We start from the raw sequence: 19,868 nt of genomic DNA, 5'->3' as shown, positions 1-19,868 counted from the left end.
AAGAAGTATTCATACTTCAAACCATACAGAAGAATCAATTCCAGTGGATTAAAAATCTAAATGTGAAAAGCATAAGGGGGAAAAAAAACACCTTGGAAGGACATTAGAGTATCTTGATGAAATTGGGGTTTAAAAAAAGATTTTTTAACAAGAGGGAAATCTATTTTTAAATTGAGTTGCATTAAAATTACCAAAATGATGTATATTAAGTTGCTAGAAAGTGATACACTATATACATAGATAAAACATTTGCAAAGCATATAACTGATAAAAGATTAGCATATAGAACAAGCAGATACCATAAAGAAATAAAAGAAGCAACGAATAAAAAAAAATAAGCAAACAGACAGTCAATTCATGGAAGAAGAGCTCCAAATATCTAATAAGCCTATAAAAGAACAAACTCTCTTGGCTTCAAAACAACACAAATTAAAACCACAATGGGATATTATGTCACACACATCAGACTGGGAATGGTTAAAAAGTCTGCTAATACCAACTGCTGGTAAGAAAGAAGAATGAGAATTCACACATTATTGATGAGAGCATTAATTGCTACAGCCTCTCTAAAGATCATTTTGTCAATATTAAATTTACAGGTATACACCAATAAAACCAAAAACGCTACTTCAAATTTACTCCTGATGAAGCATTCACATATGAGCACAAATGTTAAAAAAAAAAAAAAAAGAACATTTACTAGAAGCATTGTTCCTAACCATGAAAAGTGGGAATAAATTTAAATTTGTATCACCAAAACAGCTAAGAAAATATCGAGTGATATATTCAAAGTGATACTATGCAGATATTAAAATGAATGAACCAGGGCTCCTGGGTGGCTCAGGGTCCTGGGATCAAGCCCACAGCAGCTCCCTGTTGAGCGGAGAGTCTGCTTTTCTCTCTCCCTCTGCAGCTCCCCTTGCTTGTGCTCTCTCTCAAATAAATAAATAAAATCTTTTTAAAAATAATTTAAAAAATAAAAATAAAATAAATGACCTAGAGCTATACATACTGACACAGATTATCTAACAAATAATTCTGAGAGAAAAAGTCACCAAAAAATACACATAGGAGGATGCCTTTTTTAAAGACTTTTAAAACACATAACCATTTTATATATTGTTTGGGGATTGTATACCTATGTATAAAGAAGTACACGGGATTAACAAACAATTTCACCTAAGGGGATGGTAAAGGGCATACAAAATGCTTCGAATGCATTTGTAATGTTTTATTTCTTAAGTTAGGTGGTAGGTATAATCATGACCTTGAATGCAACTAACACCTTACTCTTAAAATATATAAAGCAAAAACTGACAGAAATAAGTAAAATAGGGGACTAGCAATACCCCTCCATCATAAATTACTAAATCAAGCAAATAAAAACACTGACTGATACAATTAATAACCCTGATCATATATAACCCAGAACCCAACAAATCAACAATACACATCCTTTTTAGGCACATATATTTGCAAAAACTGATGATTCATATTGAAAATCTCTTTAAAAATTTCAAAGTGAATACTATTATACAGACCATGTTTTTGTTTTTGTTTTTGTTTTAAGATTTTATTTATTTATTCATGAGACACACAGAGAGGCAGAGACACAAGCAGAGGGAGAAGCAGGCTCCATGCAGGGAGCCCGATGTGGGACTCGATCCCAAGACCCCGGGATCACACCTTGAACCAAAGGCAGACCCTCAACCACTGAGCCACCCAGGCGTCCCCCATGTTCTCTTTTTATAATGCAATTAAAAACAGAAAAAGGACAGACTAAAAATAACAAAAATTAGCAAAGCTAGTTCAGTGATGTGTGAAAATAAACCATGCAACTATGCAGAGTTTATTCTAAGAATGCAAGAATTACATGTCATCTGAAAATTTATCAGTGACATCTACCACAATATACTAAAGGAGAAAAACCATTACTTCAAAATCTCAAAACAATACAGAATGACACAGAAAAATATCTTAATAAAGTTCAACATTCATTCTTGATTTTAAAAAGAAGAAAAGCCAACTTTCCATTAACAGAAGGGAGTCGAATTCATGATATCTATCAAGAACTTTCAGCAAACTTCAAATGTAATAGGAAACTTCAGGAAGCAAGATTGAGAATGCCCACTGTTGCCCTTATTTTCCTATATTATGCCAGAGGTCTGGGACAAGGCAGGAAGAAATAACACGTAAGAATTAGGAAGAGACAAAACTAGTGTCATTTACAATAATATGATCATCAAAATTTATACATTAATACTGTTTGTACAGGGTTTAGAAAACCCACACTGCACATTGCCTAGGAACACACAGGCTGCCTGGGAATGGCGCCTCCTACAGTTCTGCGTTGGGGCGGCTCCCACACCAACTTTGGGAACTCTGGGGAGGTGGGCAGAGAAAATGGATTAAAGGAGGATTGTGACACGGGCCTCAACCCTGGCTTTTAAAAGTCTGAAGAAATTATGGCAAAATGTTTACATACAGGTGGTATACATATACTATATATTTTTTGCTATTTTTCTACAAGTTTGAAATGATTCAGGATTCGGGACTGTCTTCTATATATAATAACGGCTATCTCCAAAATTTCACAGTATAGACTATGTGCACGTAAGACTGGGTTTAGCTTTATAATCAAGTGAGAAAAATTGCCCACCTCAAACAGAATTAATATATACAGTACTAGTAAGAAACACCCACATTCTCTCCCTCCCTCCCCACCCCACCCTTTTCAGGTGGCACATATAAGCATTAGTTGACTCGATGGAAAACTTTGGAAGAAGTTCCAGCTTGTGCCTCGACTCAACTGACAGAGCCCTTTATTTAAGACCAACAAAACGAACCTCAGGAGAGGAAGGTGAAGGTCAGTCTCTGGAGAGGTAAGTGAAAGCTAGCCAGTTTTAACTTGATTGAGAGTGGAATTTTCTAGTAAACCAGGCCAGACAAGTACCCAGGAGGCCAGGCCACATGCCCAGGTTTCTAAGGGAGACAGGACTCTTGCATCTCCCAAATGGTGGAAAAGTACTCAAATACAACATACTGCACCTGCCACAGGGCTTACTGGCTGGAAGTAGGTCACAACTAACATTGCTTCTACCATTCAGAATTTAAGTGCAGATTGTGTGTGTGCGTGTGTGGTTCTTTTCAAACCTATGTCTCTTAGTCCTAATACCAAAGATGGGAAAACCTATCAGACATATAGGAAGACAGCAGAGTAAGACTGTGGGTTGCACAGCTGAGTAGCAGCTTCTACATATTCCATGCAGGAATATGGTGAGAGGCAAGGTCACATGGAGGAGATCCAGCCCAGAAGAACTGCACAGTGCTCTGGCTCTCCATCCAGCCAACATCTCCAGAGTTGCCAGATTTAGAAAATAAAAATACAGGATACTTGGTCAAATGTGAACTTTAGATAAATAAGAGATAACTGTTTTAGTGTGTCTCATGTCATACTTAAGACCTATTTATACTAAGTAATTATTCATTGTTTATCTGAAGTTCACATTTTAACTGGACAACCTATATTTTATCTGGCAATCCCACTTTTGGATCTCTAAGAATTCTTAGTGGGAACTGTATTCAAAGGGCTGAGAATGTATAAATATTGGAAGAATGTGTATACCCAAGGATGGCAACTGGCATGCCAGCCTTTTCACCAGCCAGAAACACTGGTTCTAGACATTTCAGTTTAACACGTTTTTTAAAAAATCTTCTGGATGCTGTTTAGTTTCACAATACTTTCAGTTTTGTTTTTCCCCAAGTAATCTGATCCTTTCGGATAATTTCTCACCAAGTTATGATGAAGTAAATTATCAAGTTTTCCAAGTGAACAAACAATAACATATTAACTAAAACAAAGATATGCACACACACAATACACAAATCACCCACTTTCCCTTCTTGTAGAAACTTCAGAATACCACTGACAACGTATAAAGAGAAGTCTACACTGATTCACAGGCAAAATACAGTCACTACTCAGAGGTTGCAACACACTTTGGAAAATCAGTCATGTGCAGCTGACCACCTCTGATCTTGCTGCATTGTTACCAGAGTAAAAAAATCAATAGAGATGAACTGGAGATACAACCAGCTTACTTGGGAAGGCCAACCAATTTAATGCCCTTAGTCAGAGATTCTCAGCTGTGGCAACGTAATAGAATCACCCAATACGTAGCTGGTTTAAAAACTACTTCGCATAGATCCCAGCCCAGAGACAGAGGTAATTGATATGAGATGCTTGTTGGGCACTGGGATTGACAGCACTCCAAGTGATTCTGACATACGGCCAAGCTCGAGAACTATAGCATCCGTGGGTTTATCCCCAAACAATGATGTCTGATGAGGCTAGAAAGTGACACATACATCTTGACTCTAAAAAGTATGCTCCTCTGCTGGCTGCTACATCCAAGCTCTCCTCTATCCAAGCTAATGAGGCCATGAAAGCTAATTCTGCATTGATCCAAAAGCTATTATACAGGAACTGGGTTCTTCCTTGATGTACTATAGTTCCCCTGAAATTCTAGCATCCAGAAATAATGCTCAAATGTTGGGAATACATAGAAGGGATGGCAGATGGGGAAAAAATAAGCATAAAAAAGGCAAGAGCTTTTAGGCAATTCCACTTAAGTGGTAAATCCCAAGGTAACCTGCCAGATTATCATTTAGAAATGCACCATCTGGGCAGCATGAGAAGGGATCAGCTCATTTCATAGCCATGCTTAGCTCAGTCTGGCAACAAAGCTCCTAGGGCTGCGATGCCAACAGAGCCCTACCTACTCCAGAATAGGACCTGGTCAAGAAACACATCTTTCTTCTGCAAAGCCCCCACCCAGTCTAAGATTCAAGTTCAAGTCTTTTTTTTTTTTTTTAATATTTTATTTATTTATTTATTTATTTATTTATTTATTTATTTATTTGAGAGAGAGAGAATGCACAGGCATGCGAGCTGGGGGAGGAGCAGAAGGGGGAAGGAATCTCAAGCAGACTTGCACTGAGCATGGAGCCCCACACCGGGCTCATCTCATGACCCTGAGATAATAAACCCAGGTGAAACCAAGAGTCAGAGGCTTACCCGACTGAGCCACCCAGGCTCCCCAAGGCCAAGTCTTGATTAACTATTATAGAAACAAGGCACTTCTTGAGTTTCTCCTCCTTCCTATGGTTAGAATGATAGGTCAAACCATAAGAAGTAATTTTCACAATTCAAAAATAATAATAGAGAAAAAGGATAAATTTGCCATCACAAAAGGTAACAGGTCTTCTTAGTTTTTATGACATGTGAGAATTCTTATGTTTTACCTAACGAAATGATATTATCATAATCTTTCTGCAAATTCAAGCTAGTTTTAAAAGCCATACAAAGGGATGCCTGGGTGGCTCAGTGGTTGAGCATCTGCCTTTGGCCCAGGTTCTGGGTTCTGGGATGGATCCTAGAGTTCTGGGATGGAGTCCCACATCAAGCACCCCGTGGGGAGCCTGCTTCTATCTCTGCCTATGTCTCTGCCTCTGTGTCTCTCATGAATAAATAAATAAAATCTTTAAAAAAAAAAGCCACACAAAACTTAAATCATAAAATCAGACTCTTAAAGGTGGTCACCAGAAGTCACCTAGGCTAACCCTCTCTACTGTACTTTGTAGGCAAAGTACATAGGGAAAAACTAATAGCCAAATAAAATCTCAATCAGCAGGCAAAAACACATTATTTGACTTGAGGGGGGGTAGTCACATGGCTGTTCAGAACACAGGTTTCCTGATTACTTCTAATATGTTTTCTACCATATTTTGAAGCCTCATTATGGCTTTGAAATGAGGTCATAGGTTCATAATAAACGGAGAGTAAAAGAACTAGGGGTCTTGAAGGAAGTGGAAAATATTTGAAGCAGCAGGTGCTGCGAAGAGCATAGGCCAGGAACGTATATCAGAGCTCCTGGACAGTGTGGGAAGAAACAAATATTTGGATCTCTCCAGGGCTGGGATTTTGTCAAATGCATGTTACTAAAGGTGATAAGGTAATGAAATCAAGGACAACACCAAGAATCTGGCTGAACAGAGAGAATCTTAGTGCCCTAGGAAGGAGTGAAGGCAGGAGATGCCAACAGGCATGAAGAAAGATGTTTGGAGCCAAGCCTGTGTGGAAGAGAAGGGATCTATGTTTTTGGAGAACTGGAAGGGGAAAGCTGGAATAACAGAAGGTGGTGGACAGAAATGGGGATGTTATCATTCAATTTCAAAATTAAAGCTCTCTTGAATAAAAGTAAGGTCCAGAACATCGAGTATAGCTGGCTGCACTGGCAAAGAATACCACTGTAAGGATGGAGAGGCTGGTATTGAAAATGGGTTGTCCACGTGGTCATAAAAGCAAAGTAGAGGGTCTAACCTGGGGGGTCAAGAGTGGAGCATAACAAGAAAAGTAGCCTTAAAAGTCACATAATACAAAAAAATTAAAAAATAAAAATAAATTTTAAAAGTCACATAATACATCCCAGAAGCCCCAATGGACCAAAAGATCATGTGACTCTTTATGCGCTGATATTCTGACTTATTTGAATTTTTGTTTTGCTTTTAAGAGCTCTCACAGTACAAGGATAAGGAACTTGCAATAAAAATATCCCTGTGGGTTTAGTGGAATCATTAGGTTCTGGTTGTGATTATAAACCAAATAAATGATGCTTTATATAGCATTTTCTATTACTAACCCATGTCTAATGATTTACTAATACACATTTCCTCAAACACAAGACACGCATTGATTCTAAGATCCATCAGTATTTAAGTACCACCAAGAAAGAAGAAAATGCTACCAATAATAAATGTAAAATGTCATCAACGGTAAAACACAACATAATTACAGAACTGGAAAATGTGTATCATACATTAGGTGAAATATATTTTTAACTCAATCTTCACAAAAGTTTTATGCAAGAGGTATTGTTATTATTACCCCATATTATAGATAAAGAAACCAAGTCGCAGATTAAGTACTTGTCCATATTCACTTAGGTAATAAGGAATACAGCCAGGATTTGAACCCAAAAAGCCTGGTGACAGAATTCACTCTTAACCCTATGCCAGCTCAATAGTCATTGAAGAGGACAAAAAACAGCATGGTATGCCAACCTAAGCTTTCGGCCATCACCACCAGAAGGAGCCAGCATCATGGAGTATCTGCTACGGGTCGAGCCTGAGGACATGGACTTCCTCAGAGAGGATTCATATTCCACAGAGCACATCTGACTCATACCCAGTCCTCTCCAGGAGATCCACCCTAATTAGTGGTTTCTTGAAACCCACTGCTCATGGCACCAACTAGTCAGCACCAACTCATCTCCACACGTCCACAGGTTTTTCCCCATGGCCATTACAGTGTCCATCTTTAGCGACATTTATTCTTCTCCTCTTCCAACAGTCATTATGTGCTTCATTTCATGAAGGTGATTCCTGGAGCCACATTCATGGCTATCCCTAATAGAGAAGCCAGAGCTGCATGAGCCCCCACATGCATCCAGCCAACCAGCCTCTGCCGGCTCCATTCCCTTGGCTCTCACAACCAATAAGTTGGAGACCAGGCTCAGGAATCCATGCATTCTCTTTGCAGCTCATGGCCCCAGTAACTGTGGGAACAGATGTCATGGAAATACAAAGTCAGATCGCTGTTTCCATGTCTTATAAACGTATCAGCAAGTGTTCAATCTTGCCAGTAATCAAAGAAATAGTAACAAAGATTAAGATACCATCTTTGTTCAATTGAAAAACACCTTTAAATCATGAAACCTAATGTTGTCTAAAAAGCAATCAATAGAGTCCTAAGGTAATGACCTCATCATTATCAGCAAAAAGATTACTGCTGCCAGAACTATTGTTAGCATCAACATTTACTATCTTCTATGAACCAGGCAACGTGCTAAGCATTTTATCCTACTTTTTCTAATCCTTAGAGGCAGATAGTATAATATCCCATTTTGTAGGATGGGAGGTCACCGCTTCAGAAAAAGAAATGGGTACTACCATTTGGAAGGTCAATCTGGCAATAGATACCATTATGATTGAGAGAGCAGACTCTAGATCCAGAAGGCCTGGTTTGAATTCTAGCTCTGCCACTCATGAGCAGTAGAACCTGGGTCAAATTATTTTACCTCCTGTGTCCTTTGTTTCCTCATCTGTAAAAGGGGATAATGATATTTCCTCCTTGACAAGGTTATTATGAAGATGGGAATTAATGTTTGCACAGTGCTTAGAGCAGTGCCTGGCACACAGGTATGTATTTTTAGCTGTTTTCACAATTCCTATTATTTCATCTTTACTCTTAATGGCTAACTTTGCTTCCTGCTTCACTGAAAAAACTGAAGCTGCTACAAGAACTCCACATCCTCCCACCCAGCATAGCAGCATAGATACCCACATTCTCTGCTCAGATTACTAGAGAGGCTTTTCCATGCTCCTGTCAAAGCCAGCCTCTCTGCTAGTACACAAGATCTCTACCCTACTCATATGCTCAAAGAGATGACTCCAGCAGCTCTTCCCTCATCCTACACCAAATTTCCCCTTTCTACTGGAACTCTCTCCTTAGCATATAAAAATGCTATTATTTGTCCCATCCTAGTCAGGAAAAAATGAAAGCTTTCTTTTAATTCTGTGTGCCCCCTCAGCTATTCCCCCAACTTTGTTCCTTTTGCAATGAAACTTCTAAAAAAATTTCCTATATAACTGTCTCCAACTGTCATTTTCACTTCAAGCCACTCCAATTTAAACTTTCACCCCCTCCCCCACCAGTACTCTCCAATATCCTCTGTTTTTAAATTCAGTGGCCAATTCCCAGTCTTTACTTGCTCTACCATTTGGCACATTACGTCTCTCCTTGATAGGTCTTTTTACACTTAGCATGCAGGACTCCAGATCTATTGGTTTTCCTCCTACCTCACTGGACTCCCCTTCTCCATTTACTTTGCAGATTCCTTCTCCTTGTCTCAATCTCTTCCTGTTGGAGTTCCCGTGGGTCACTCCTCGTTCCCCTTTTCCATCTACACTCAAGCATCTCATTCAACCTGAGTTTTAAACACCAATATGTGCAAATAACTCCCAATGTATATCCACAGCTTACAAACCCTTTTCCCCAACTCCACACACAAAGCCAAATGCCTGCTAACACTTCCTTGTGTATGTCAAATCAACATCCTAAGTTTCACATCAGAAACAATGACAGAAAGAAAGGAAGGAAGGAAGGAAGGAAGGAAGGAAGGAAGGAAGGAAGGAAGGAAGGAAGGAAGGAAGGAAGGAAGAAAGAAAGAAAGAAAGAAAGAAAGAAAGAAAGAAAGAAAGAAAGAAAGACTTGATATTCCCTCTACACCCAGTCTTCTCCCCCAGTCCATGTCAATTTGATCCTTCCATTGCTCAAGTCAAAAATCCTGACATCATCCCTGTTTTTCCTCACATCCAATTTATCACTAAATCCTGATGGTTCTATCTCCAAAATCAATCCAGAATCCAATTACTTTTTATTGCATCCACTGCTAACAACTGTAGTCCAAGCTACCATCTCCTGAACAAGTACAATCTCTTGTCTGAATCACCATTATAACCCCGTAACTGCAACCCTGGGTCTACCTGCTGCCTCACTGGAGGTGAACACAGCAGCCAAAGAGTGAGCTTTTGCAAACAAACGTTACTCATGTCCTGCCCTGCTCAAAATTCTCTACCAGCTCCCCATTCCATTCTCAGCACAGACGTCGGTGTCAAACAATGTCCTACACGGGCCAACAGTGTTGCACACCAGGGATTCCTTAATCTTTTTGTGCATGTGCCATAGACCCCTTTGGCAGTTGGCAGTCTATGGACCCTTTCTCAGATACAACAGATCATAAAGGAAACCAACTGAATTGTCAAAATATTTTTAATTGTAACACAGGAACAGATGCATTCCTTTATTAGGTCACTAAATAATAAGATCGAGTGGCAGGCCTAACTACTAACATAATTCTGATGTGACGTGGTGATGAACAAAACCATATTTTATGATAGCAACAGCTATAATATAACATGACACTATCTGTGATTTCTATTTCTGACAAGGTCACAAAGGTTTTTGGCCTACGTTTGTGGTTGAAAGAAATGTTTGATTTCAGTTAGATGTTATTATTAAAGATAAAAATGACATTTTTTTTTATCCAAGTTAATAAACCCCTGAAAATTCTATCCTAGACCCCTCAAAGGTCCTTAGATCCCAGGCTAAGAATCTCTCCTTCTGGCTAGTGGATTAACTGCTCCAGTTAAACAGACCATACCATGCCCATCCCATACTTAGGAGTCATCACACTGGCCATTCCCTCTCCGGGCATTCCTTTATCTCTTTCTCTTGCCTTGTATCTTTGCTCAAAGGTTGTCTTCTCAATGAGTCCCACCCTAACCACTCTATCTAAAACTGCAACAAACCCTACTACCACAGTCCCATTGCTTCTTATCTAGCTTTCCCCCCCTCCCGCACCATTTATCACCATCTAATATGCTATATAATTTATTTACCATAGTTCTTTATTATCTGTATTCACTATTCCCACCCGTCACCCCCATGTAAACTTCTTGAGGGCAGGAATCTTTTTTCTGTTTTGATTCATAGATGTAACTCAAATGTCTAGCACATAATAGCAGGCGTGTAGGAAGCATTCAAGCAACACCACCAAACAATTTCATTTGAAATGCTTCATTTGAATGTCTATTAAGTTAAATACTTTGCAATTTAAGAAACCAATGTTAAGAGATTTTATCCATTCATTATCACTGTATATTCCATACTCCTTTCTTTCTATTCATTCCAAAGTGAATCCCCATTTCTTAGAAATGTTCCTTTATCTTGAAGGGAGACAGCATGCTATGAACTGACATGTCTGTCAGTTCAATAGCACAAAATATTGGTTCTGTAGCCAACTGCCAAGGCTCAAGTATTGGCTCCTCTCTTTACTAGTTTTGCAAAGCCCAAGAAAAGTATATAACTTTAACAAGCTACAATAGTCTCATCAGTAAAATAAGGATAATTATCTACTACACTGCATTAAAATAAACATTAAAATCGAATTATTTAATCCATGTACATTTAGTCATTTCTGTATGTCTCAGGAGATGTAAAAATTCATTACTATTATCAATAAAATACGGAAATACTAATACAAGAGTAGAGTACCCTTTTGTACCATTTATGAGTGCCTCATATTCCCTCCCTCAAATTATCAAGGCAATAGAAGCATGCTTATATTTAGTATTAGAATTTAGGAAACAAAGGAAAATCCACCCGTCTAAAGCAACCACTGTTCACATTTTGCTATATTTCCTTCTGTTCTTTGTCCTATATATCTTATCAAGGTTGTAACCACATTTTTTTAATGACTTTGAACTTTGCAGTAACTGATTTATTTTATTCCTGATCTATAGTACAATTAAGAAATATAGTAAGACAGGCACTGCACTCGTTTCTTGCTGACCTCTCAGAGACCAGTCTTAGAGTTCTGGAAGATTATTAGCTCATACCCCAGACAACAGAAGCTGGATGGTTCTCCAGGGGCAGCACAACAGGATAGAATCTCTTAGTTCAGGTAGAGACAGCCACGTTCCCGCTCTCCTTCCAACACACCGCAGCTGATCTGAGTGTGAGTGAGCTTCCTCTCAGAGTCTATAAAGACCAGCTGACTCCACAGGTGCAGGGTAGCAGGGGAGGGGAGCAGGTTCTCTGAGCAGGGCTTGTTGGTGAGGAAAGTGTCCTTCATAACCTTAGTTTCCAGTTATAGCCACTAAAAACCAGGCAATAACCACAAGGAAAGACAAATACCACTGACACGTTCTGTAGAAATGAATGCACCACTTTCACTTGGCACTCAGAATTAAATAAATGTCAGCTGTTATCAGGTATATTGTCATTCCTGGATCAGATCCCATAGTCTATAGTTTTAACTCAGTCACAGGTGATTCAGAGGCAGTATTTTTCAAAGTGTAAATGAGAACAGGGCTCTTCAAACTCTTTTTTTGCTCATGCACCCACTAAAATTTTTCCCCAAAAAATAGCATACTCCTCATACACTTTGAAATTGAAATCTGAAGTTTTTCATTATAAGTTTAAACATTTACAAAGGACAGATTCTGAGGGGTTTGTCAATACTGATACCTTAAAAATAAAGCCACTACACTTTTAAATGTATCTAATGGAATGCAATAACACCATGACTTGCCATTCAGCATTATCTGTTTTAAAAGGCTGTGAACAAACTTTGCTTTAACATTTAGAAATGCTGGGTGGCTCAGCAGTTGGGTGTCTGCCTTCGGCTCAGGTTGTGATCCGGGGTTCTGGGATTGAGTCCCACATCAGGCTTCCTGCAGGGATCCTGCTTCTCCCTCTTCCTATGTCTCTGTGTCTCTCAAGAATAAATAAATAAAATCTTTTTTAAAAATTCAGAAATTTTACATGGTTCTTTTTCATCATTCGAAACATTTCAGTTTTTTCCAGAACTTATCCCAAAGTCATATAGTTTTATGTTTAAATGTCCATTATCTTTCACCTTCATAATTTCTATAGAATACAAATACAAAAATAATTCGATTTTTAAAAGTTTTCCAGGATCACAGAATTTTAGCTCCCGGTTTCCTACTGGACTGAGGTATCAAAATTTTTTATTAACACCCAGTACATGAAAACCTATTCGTGTGATTATTAAACATTAAAATTTAATTGGAAATATATTTACTCTCTTCCTGGAATGAATGAATAGAATGGATTTTTTTTTTTTTTTTGATGTTCTAACAAGGAAGCCTTCCCAGATACTACTATTTGCAATTATCTTTTGATACCCTGGAGGTTTTTATACTTGAGGAAGGTACAGCAAGATTTAGAATAGGTGAGACTTATGCACTTATGCCTTTAATAAATTGGGTGAATGGCTCGTTTAAATTAAGAGTACTCGGGCAGCCCAAGTGGCTCAGTGGTTTAGCGCCGCCTTCAGCCCAAGGCGTGATCCTGGAGACCTGGGATCGAGTCCTGCATGGAGCCTGTTTCTCCCTCTGCCTGTGTCTCTGCCTCTCTCTCTCTCTCTCTCTCTCTCTCTCTCGTGTGTGTGTGTGTGTGTGTGTGTGTGTGTGTGTCTCGTGAATAAATAAATAAAATCTTTAAAAAAAATTAAGAGTACTCATGAAAGCTGAGAATCTGGAAAGTAATTTGCTCAAAATTATCTATCCCCCACTCTATTCCTTTGAAGGTTTTTCTATGCCCCCCAGTTTGAAGACTGCTGATCCAAATTGCCTGGGTATCTTGTGAAAAAGGCAGATTCATGGGCCTACTCTAGATATCTGAATTAGCAGGCTCCCCAGTTGTTCCTTGTACCCCCTCCACCTACACACACACTCAAGATTGAGAAAGACTTAATTGGGGGATAAAACAAACACAAAATGTTAAACAATATTAAGATTTGAAAACGCAACAATAAAAGACCTATCATGAGCAGTACCTAGCGACCAAGGAATTCAGAAGGCTCTAGAGAGAGTGGGAGTCAAAGGTTGTCTAAAGGAAGCAAGGCTGGGACTGGGGGTCAGGGTGGGATGGGTAGAATTTGAAAGATAAAAAGGCAGAGGTAAACAGTTAACCAACTTCAAAAGATATGCTATTGATCTTCTTGACAAAGAAGGAGCAGTTAATGTCTTCAGAAAGTGAGTGGCTCATTATGGAGACCCTCATGGTATGGCAGTGGGTTATTTTGTCTCAGTGTTGCAATCATGACAATTACTTAATGTTTAAAATAGAAATAGACTGTTGAGAATATTAACTGAGGTAAATTATGCAACTAATTTTATGTGAGTTTCAGGCAAGTTGGCCTAGAGCTGAACATATTTTATCCACAAACTGGATAGTCTATAAACATAGTATTTAATAATACATATCACTATTAAATCCCACAGTCATTCAGGCTGGGAAAAGATTTTAATTCATATTTTCTCATTTTATTCTTTTTAATAGCCCTGGAAATAGGCTTAGCAAGAGGTATAAGTCATCACCTAAAATGAAACCAAAAGTATAAACTGACTTTTATTAACTCTGATTTCATAATCAGTATCATAAATAAAGAATTTTTTCAATGTATCCATTCACAAGAAGATAGAAATCTATCTTTATCATCCATCCTCTGGAGACTACAAAGAACTCCAAACTCATCTTCCTACGTCCCCAAGCACCCACTCACTTCCATCCTATTCCATAATCATCCTCAATACCTCTAGAGCAATCTTACAACTCATATTTGGACCTGTTATTCCCCTGCCTAAAATCTTTTAATGGCTCCCCCAAAGATATGGCTTAATGCTTTTGCATATCATTTCCTGTGTCTTCTCTATTGATCATAATAAACTACTTGCAGTTCTTCAAACAAACCCTGCTCTGTCTTTCCTTTATATGTTTGGTCTACATTGCCTCTACCTGACTTATCCAGCTTACTGTCTTCCAAATCTGCCCAGAAGGCCCACCCTAATTACTCTAGATAGGACTGACTGTACTTTTCTATGTGGTCTACTATAAACGTTAAAAATACATTATATATATATATATATATGTGTGTGTGTGGGTGTGTGTGTATATATACATAATATTGTACGTACATAATGTGTGTATTATCTTACCAAGGAGTATATGTAAATGTTTTGTTGTACTTCTTTTTTTACATATCACCTCTGCCACCGTACTCTGTCACCTACCTACTGCCCCTCTACTAAAAGAGGAAAGGAAAAAAAGGCATGAGTTGATTGAGTGCAAGGATCTTGTCTTATTCATCTTTATATTCTAATCACTCATCACACTTACTAGTTCATAGTAGATGCTCAGTAAACATTTGTTAAATAAACATTTTTATTTGTAATTGTGCAACTAATAACATCAATGGATTCAACACCAACACTAATAATGTGCTAGATGTTACTAAATAACAGAGATAATCTAGGAGCATCACTAACTCTGATGTCACAGGCATTTACCTATACTTTCTAAGATTACAACACAAGATACAATATGTGTTCTAAGTCAAGAGAACCACCTAGGAATCATCCTAGCCATGCCATGTAGCTCAACACACAATAGCAGCTTTTTTCAAAGTTCTTTTCTACTTATCTTGATTGGTGGTACACTGAAGAAGAAATCTTAATATTTAGGAAAAGATAGTATCAGAATAAAACAAGGAAGATTATCTGAAAACTAATTGGTTGTCATTTCTACTTTAACAAATCTAGAGCTTTGCTGTAGTCATCATATACTTTGCTACTTAAAATATTGGAAATGTCCTCCGTTAGTTTTCTTTATCATGAATTCACAGAATTCATTATTTTTGGCTAAGACTTTTCCTTATTTAAAATAACCAGAAAATCAACAAATCAAATTCAGTATTTCATCATGATGAAATAGGACTAGCCCAAGAATATTGAAATAGTTCCACACTAACAAACTTAAAATGTAATCACTAGATAATCAGAATAAAGAAAATTACATAGGTCAAATGGTCATTTCAATAAATATATCCTTGAATTTAATATAGCAAATTCAAATTACTTTGCGATATTACCACAGAAACCCTGATCTATAAAGAATGTTCCTTAACTTGATAAAAGTTGTTGACCAAAAATCTGTGACCAACATAATGCTTAACTGTAAACATTAGAAGGAAGCCTATAAAATCAGAAATAACACAACAATGTCTCCTATTCACTACTTTTCCAGCTTTGTTTTGGAGGTAAATAAGCAGTAGAAAAGGACTAGAAAAAAGAAAGGTACAATTTGTGTTTTATTTTTTTACTGCTAAAAACTTGATTGAAAACGGGCAGAGGATTTGAATAGACATTTCCCCAAAGCAGATATACAAGTGACCAGTAGGCACATGAAGACTCCAATGCAAATTAAAACTACTGTGAGATACTATTTCACATGGATCAGAGCAGCTACTATTAAAAAAATAAACAAGAAACTCAGAACATAGCAAGTGTTGGCAAGACTCTGGAGAAACCAGAATGCTTGTGCACTGTTGGAAGGAATGTAGAACAATGCAACAGCTGGGGAAAACAGTATGGAGGTGCCACAAAAAATAACAGAATTACCATATGATCCAACAATCCCACTTCTAGGTATAGGCCCAAAAAGAACTGAAAACAGGATCTCATGGAGATATCTGTACAGTCATGTTCATAGCAGCATCATTCACAATAGCCAAAAAAGTAGAAGCAACCAATATCCCATCAATGGATGGATGATCAACAAAATGCAGTATATGCATAGAATGGAATACTATTCAGCCTTAAAAAGGAAACTCTGATACATGTTACAGCATGAATGAACCTTGAGGACATTATGCTAAAATAAGCTAGACACAAAAAACAAGTACTGTATGGTTGCACTTACATGGGGTACATAGAGTAGTCAAATTCATAGAAATGGAAAATAGGATGGTGCTTGCCAGAGTGAGGGAAAGGGGGAAATGAGGAGTTCTGTTATGGGTATAGTTTCAGTTTTGCAAGATGAAAAAGATCCACTGTGCAATATGAATATACTTAACATCATTGAACTGTACTTAAAAATGGTCAATGCCTACTCATTTTATTATGTAAACCATTATATGTTACACATATAAAATATGAATAAACGCTTCTGAATGAATAAAATAATAAAAAAATTTTAACAGCCAAGATGGAAACAGAAATTGTCATAATTTATCTACAAAAAAAAAAAAAATCCAAGTCTCTCAACTGAAAGACTAGTAGAACCAATACAATTACAAAAAGTTAAAATTAGAAACATGGAAATCACTTGCTATATCAACAAAACCAAACTTAAAACATAATGAGAAATGGATCCCATTTACAATCAAATACGCAGAAATTTAAATGTGCATAAGCTCTAAGAAAACTGTACACTTTACTAAAGAACATAAAAGAAATCCTGAACAGGATCAAGAGATAAATTATGTTTCTGAATAGGAGGACTCAGTATTATTAGGCCCCCCTAATATTGATCTACATTTTAATATAATTAAGCATAATAATATGAAATTCCACTGGGATCATTTCATAGATCTTGAGAAGCTGACTTTCCAGTTCACATTCAACAGTGTATATACACAACTACCCAAACAAAATTTAGATGGAAAAAAAAAAATTAAGGTGATTTGAATTGCCAGACAACTAAATAAATTTAAAACTACATCAACTGCAAAGACATAAAAATTGGCACAAGGCCTAGATAAACAAAACAGAAATATTAAAGGATCTAGAAACAGGTTGGCAGATAGAAAGGAATTTACATATGTGAGAGATGGCACTCCACATCAGCAGAGCAGTAACTATTAAATGGTATCGGAGCAAGTAGTTAACAACCTAGAAGAAACAAAACTAAGAGCAGCTTACTTTGCTTTGGTTTTACAACTTGCCAGGCATTGTGCTAAGGTCTTTAAATGCATTAGTTCATTGACTACTGAACAACTTAAAACACACACACACGCGTGCACACACACACACACACACACACACACACAGAAGGAAACTACATCAATTAGCTTGCCCAATAATTTGCCCAGTAAAGGTAGTTAACTTGCCTCAATAATTGCTGAAGCCTAAAATTAAACCCCATGACATTAGATTCCACAGCCCAAACTCCCTAATTATTACAGCACATGGCCAGGCTTGACACATCCTTATCTATACTGCACACAAAAACTGACTCTAGATTGGAAAAAAAAAATCCAAACATATGGGTGCGTTAGCTAAAGTATACAAGTACAATAAAGGATATTGTTACAGTTTAAGTTAGGGAAATCTTCCTTAAAAGGAACCACCACCAACAAATCCAGAAAAGACAGGACTATGACTACATAAAACAACATTTCCACGTAATGAAAGACAGAAGGCAAACAACACGGCAAGCTGGAAACTATGACTGCAATACATACAACAGTCAAGAGATTGGGGCAGCCCCGGTAGCTCAGCGGTTTAGCGCCGCCTTCAGTCCAGGGCCTGATCCCGGAGACCCGGGATCGAGTCCCACGTTGGGCTCCCTGCATGGAGCCTGCTTCTCCCTCTGTGTGTGTCTGTGTCTCTCATGAATAAATAAATAAAATCTTTTTTAAAAAGTCAAGAGATTAATTCCCTTAGTATATAAAAAACTGTTTCAAAACAGTAAGAGTAAAGACTAATGACCCAATTTACAAAAGGGAAAAGGGCAGAAAGGAAGTCACAAGAGATAAAATGAAAAGATGTCCAACCATTCTAGTATTAGAGGAATGCAAATTAAAGACAATACAATGCACTTTCAACATCATGTTGGCAAAAATTCAATGAATATTAGTAAAGGGTGAATAATGGCCAGTCTTGCTTAAGTTTAGTATTAATTGATTCAATATTTTAAGAGAGCAATTGTGCTATAAATACCAGTGGTTAAAAGGGGCAAGGGCTCTAACACAGAAATTCTGCTTCTAAACTATCAAAGTACTTATAGATATGCACAACATAGATGCAAGCATGCTTTCATGAAATTGTGTAGAATGTTAAAAAACTTTAATAAGAAGATCAATATGAGAATGGTTCAATACGTTACAGTTACTATTTTATTGACTACTCTGTAGGCATTTCAAAAAATGAGGTAGAAGGGAAATGCTCTGTATGTATTGTCATGGAAAGATCTCCATTTTTTTTAAAAGATTTTATTTATTTATTCATGAAAGACACACAGATAGAAAGGCGGAGACACAGGCAGAGGGAGAAGCAGGCTCCTGCGGGGAGCCCGATATGGGATTCGATCCCAGGACTCTGGGATCTGAGCCAAAGGCAGATGCTCAGCCATGGAGCCACCCAGACTCCCAGATCTCCTTATTTTTCCAAAATAAAAACAGCCATGTGGTAGCAGGTGTGCAAGATACATAGTTGAATACAAGGTCAATGAGAGAGAGATTCTAACAAAAAAGTCAGAAAATGGAATTTAAAAAAAAAAAACATAGGCTTAATTCCATCAAAAATTTGAGAATACTTAGGAATAAATTTGAGTTTAAAGGAAATTGTGTAAGACCTTTACAAATAAAACGATAACAGTGAGAGAAATTAGAGAAGACTATATTCAAGTAATTATTTCATTATGTAAAGATATTTATGGAATTAAAAACATAGTATTATCAGGATGCCAATGTCATCAAAACCATGCCAAATTTGATAAAAATTCTAAAACGCATACGGACATACAAAGACCTGAGAATAACCAAGGTAAGAGGCCACTAGCAGATCACGGCTTATTACAAATTTATAGTTATTAACACAGGGTTAAACTCTTACAAGGTTAGATAAGCTTAGAGAATGGTAGAACAGAATGGAGAATTGGTGTGGTCAGGGGAAGGTGGTTTTTTTTTTTTTTTTTTTTTTTTTAGGAAAAACTTCAAGATAATTTGGGTATGTGAAAAACAAACTTGACACCCCCACACACACACTTCAACTCCGACACAAAAGTTAATTCCATGAATATCGGAGGTCTAAATGAAGAGCACTAATGCCTTTCTAAGATAACTGAAGAGAATATTTTCATGATGGAGTTAAGATAAAAATTACTTGAAAGTGGCTCAAAATGCCTAACCATAAGGACAAGACAGTACTAAAACTGAGAATTTCTATTCATCAAAGGGCTCCATTAAGGAGGAGAAAAGGTGGAAGAAAACATGTCCAACACAATTAACCAAAGGACTCATATGCAGCATATAAAAAGAACTTCTTTACAATATAATAAAAGATAGACAATCTCTTAAAGTCAGACGAGTGACTTGAATAGTGAACCTGAATACCCAATGAGCCAAAAAGCATATCAAAGAATACTTGATCAGGAAACA

General features: G+C 37.4%; 1 protein-coding gene and 1 long non-coding RNA gene across 28 annotated transcripts in view; one reads left to right on the top strand and one right to left on the bottom strand.

Annotated features, from left to right (window-relative positions):
* The window catches only part of LOC140622677 (uncharacterized), a 102,722-nt gene extending 90,266 nt beyond the window's left edge, over nt 1–12,456 (top strand). Inside the window, exons 5-6 of one of the 2 annotated variants that reach the window (XR_012022373.1) lie at nt 2,739–2,882; nt 7,078–12,456. This is a non-coding gene — a long non-coding RNA (uncharacterized lncRNA). Of the gene's footprint in view, nt 1–2,738; nt 2,883–7,005 lie in introns of both variants that reach the window. The other variant, XR_012022372.1, reaches the window with a different exon arrangement.
* Nucleotides 1–19,868, bottom strand: part of FMN1 (formin 1) — a 433,864-nt gene that overhangs the window by 262,902 nt on the left and 151,094 nt on the right. The gene's annotated exons all lie outside the window — the stretch shown is intronic.

Source organism: Canis lupus, chromosome 32 (assembly GCF_048164855.1).
Source record: "Canis lupus baileyi chromosome 32, mCanLup2.hap1, whole genome shotgun sequence".
NCBI lineage: Eukaryota > Metazoa > Chordata > Mammalia > Carnivora > Canidae > Canis > Canis lupus.
The sequence above is the reverse complement of the archived record's forward strand: the minus strand, read 5'-3'. Positions and strand labels throughout refer to the sequence as shown.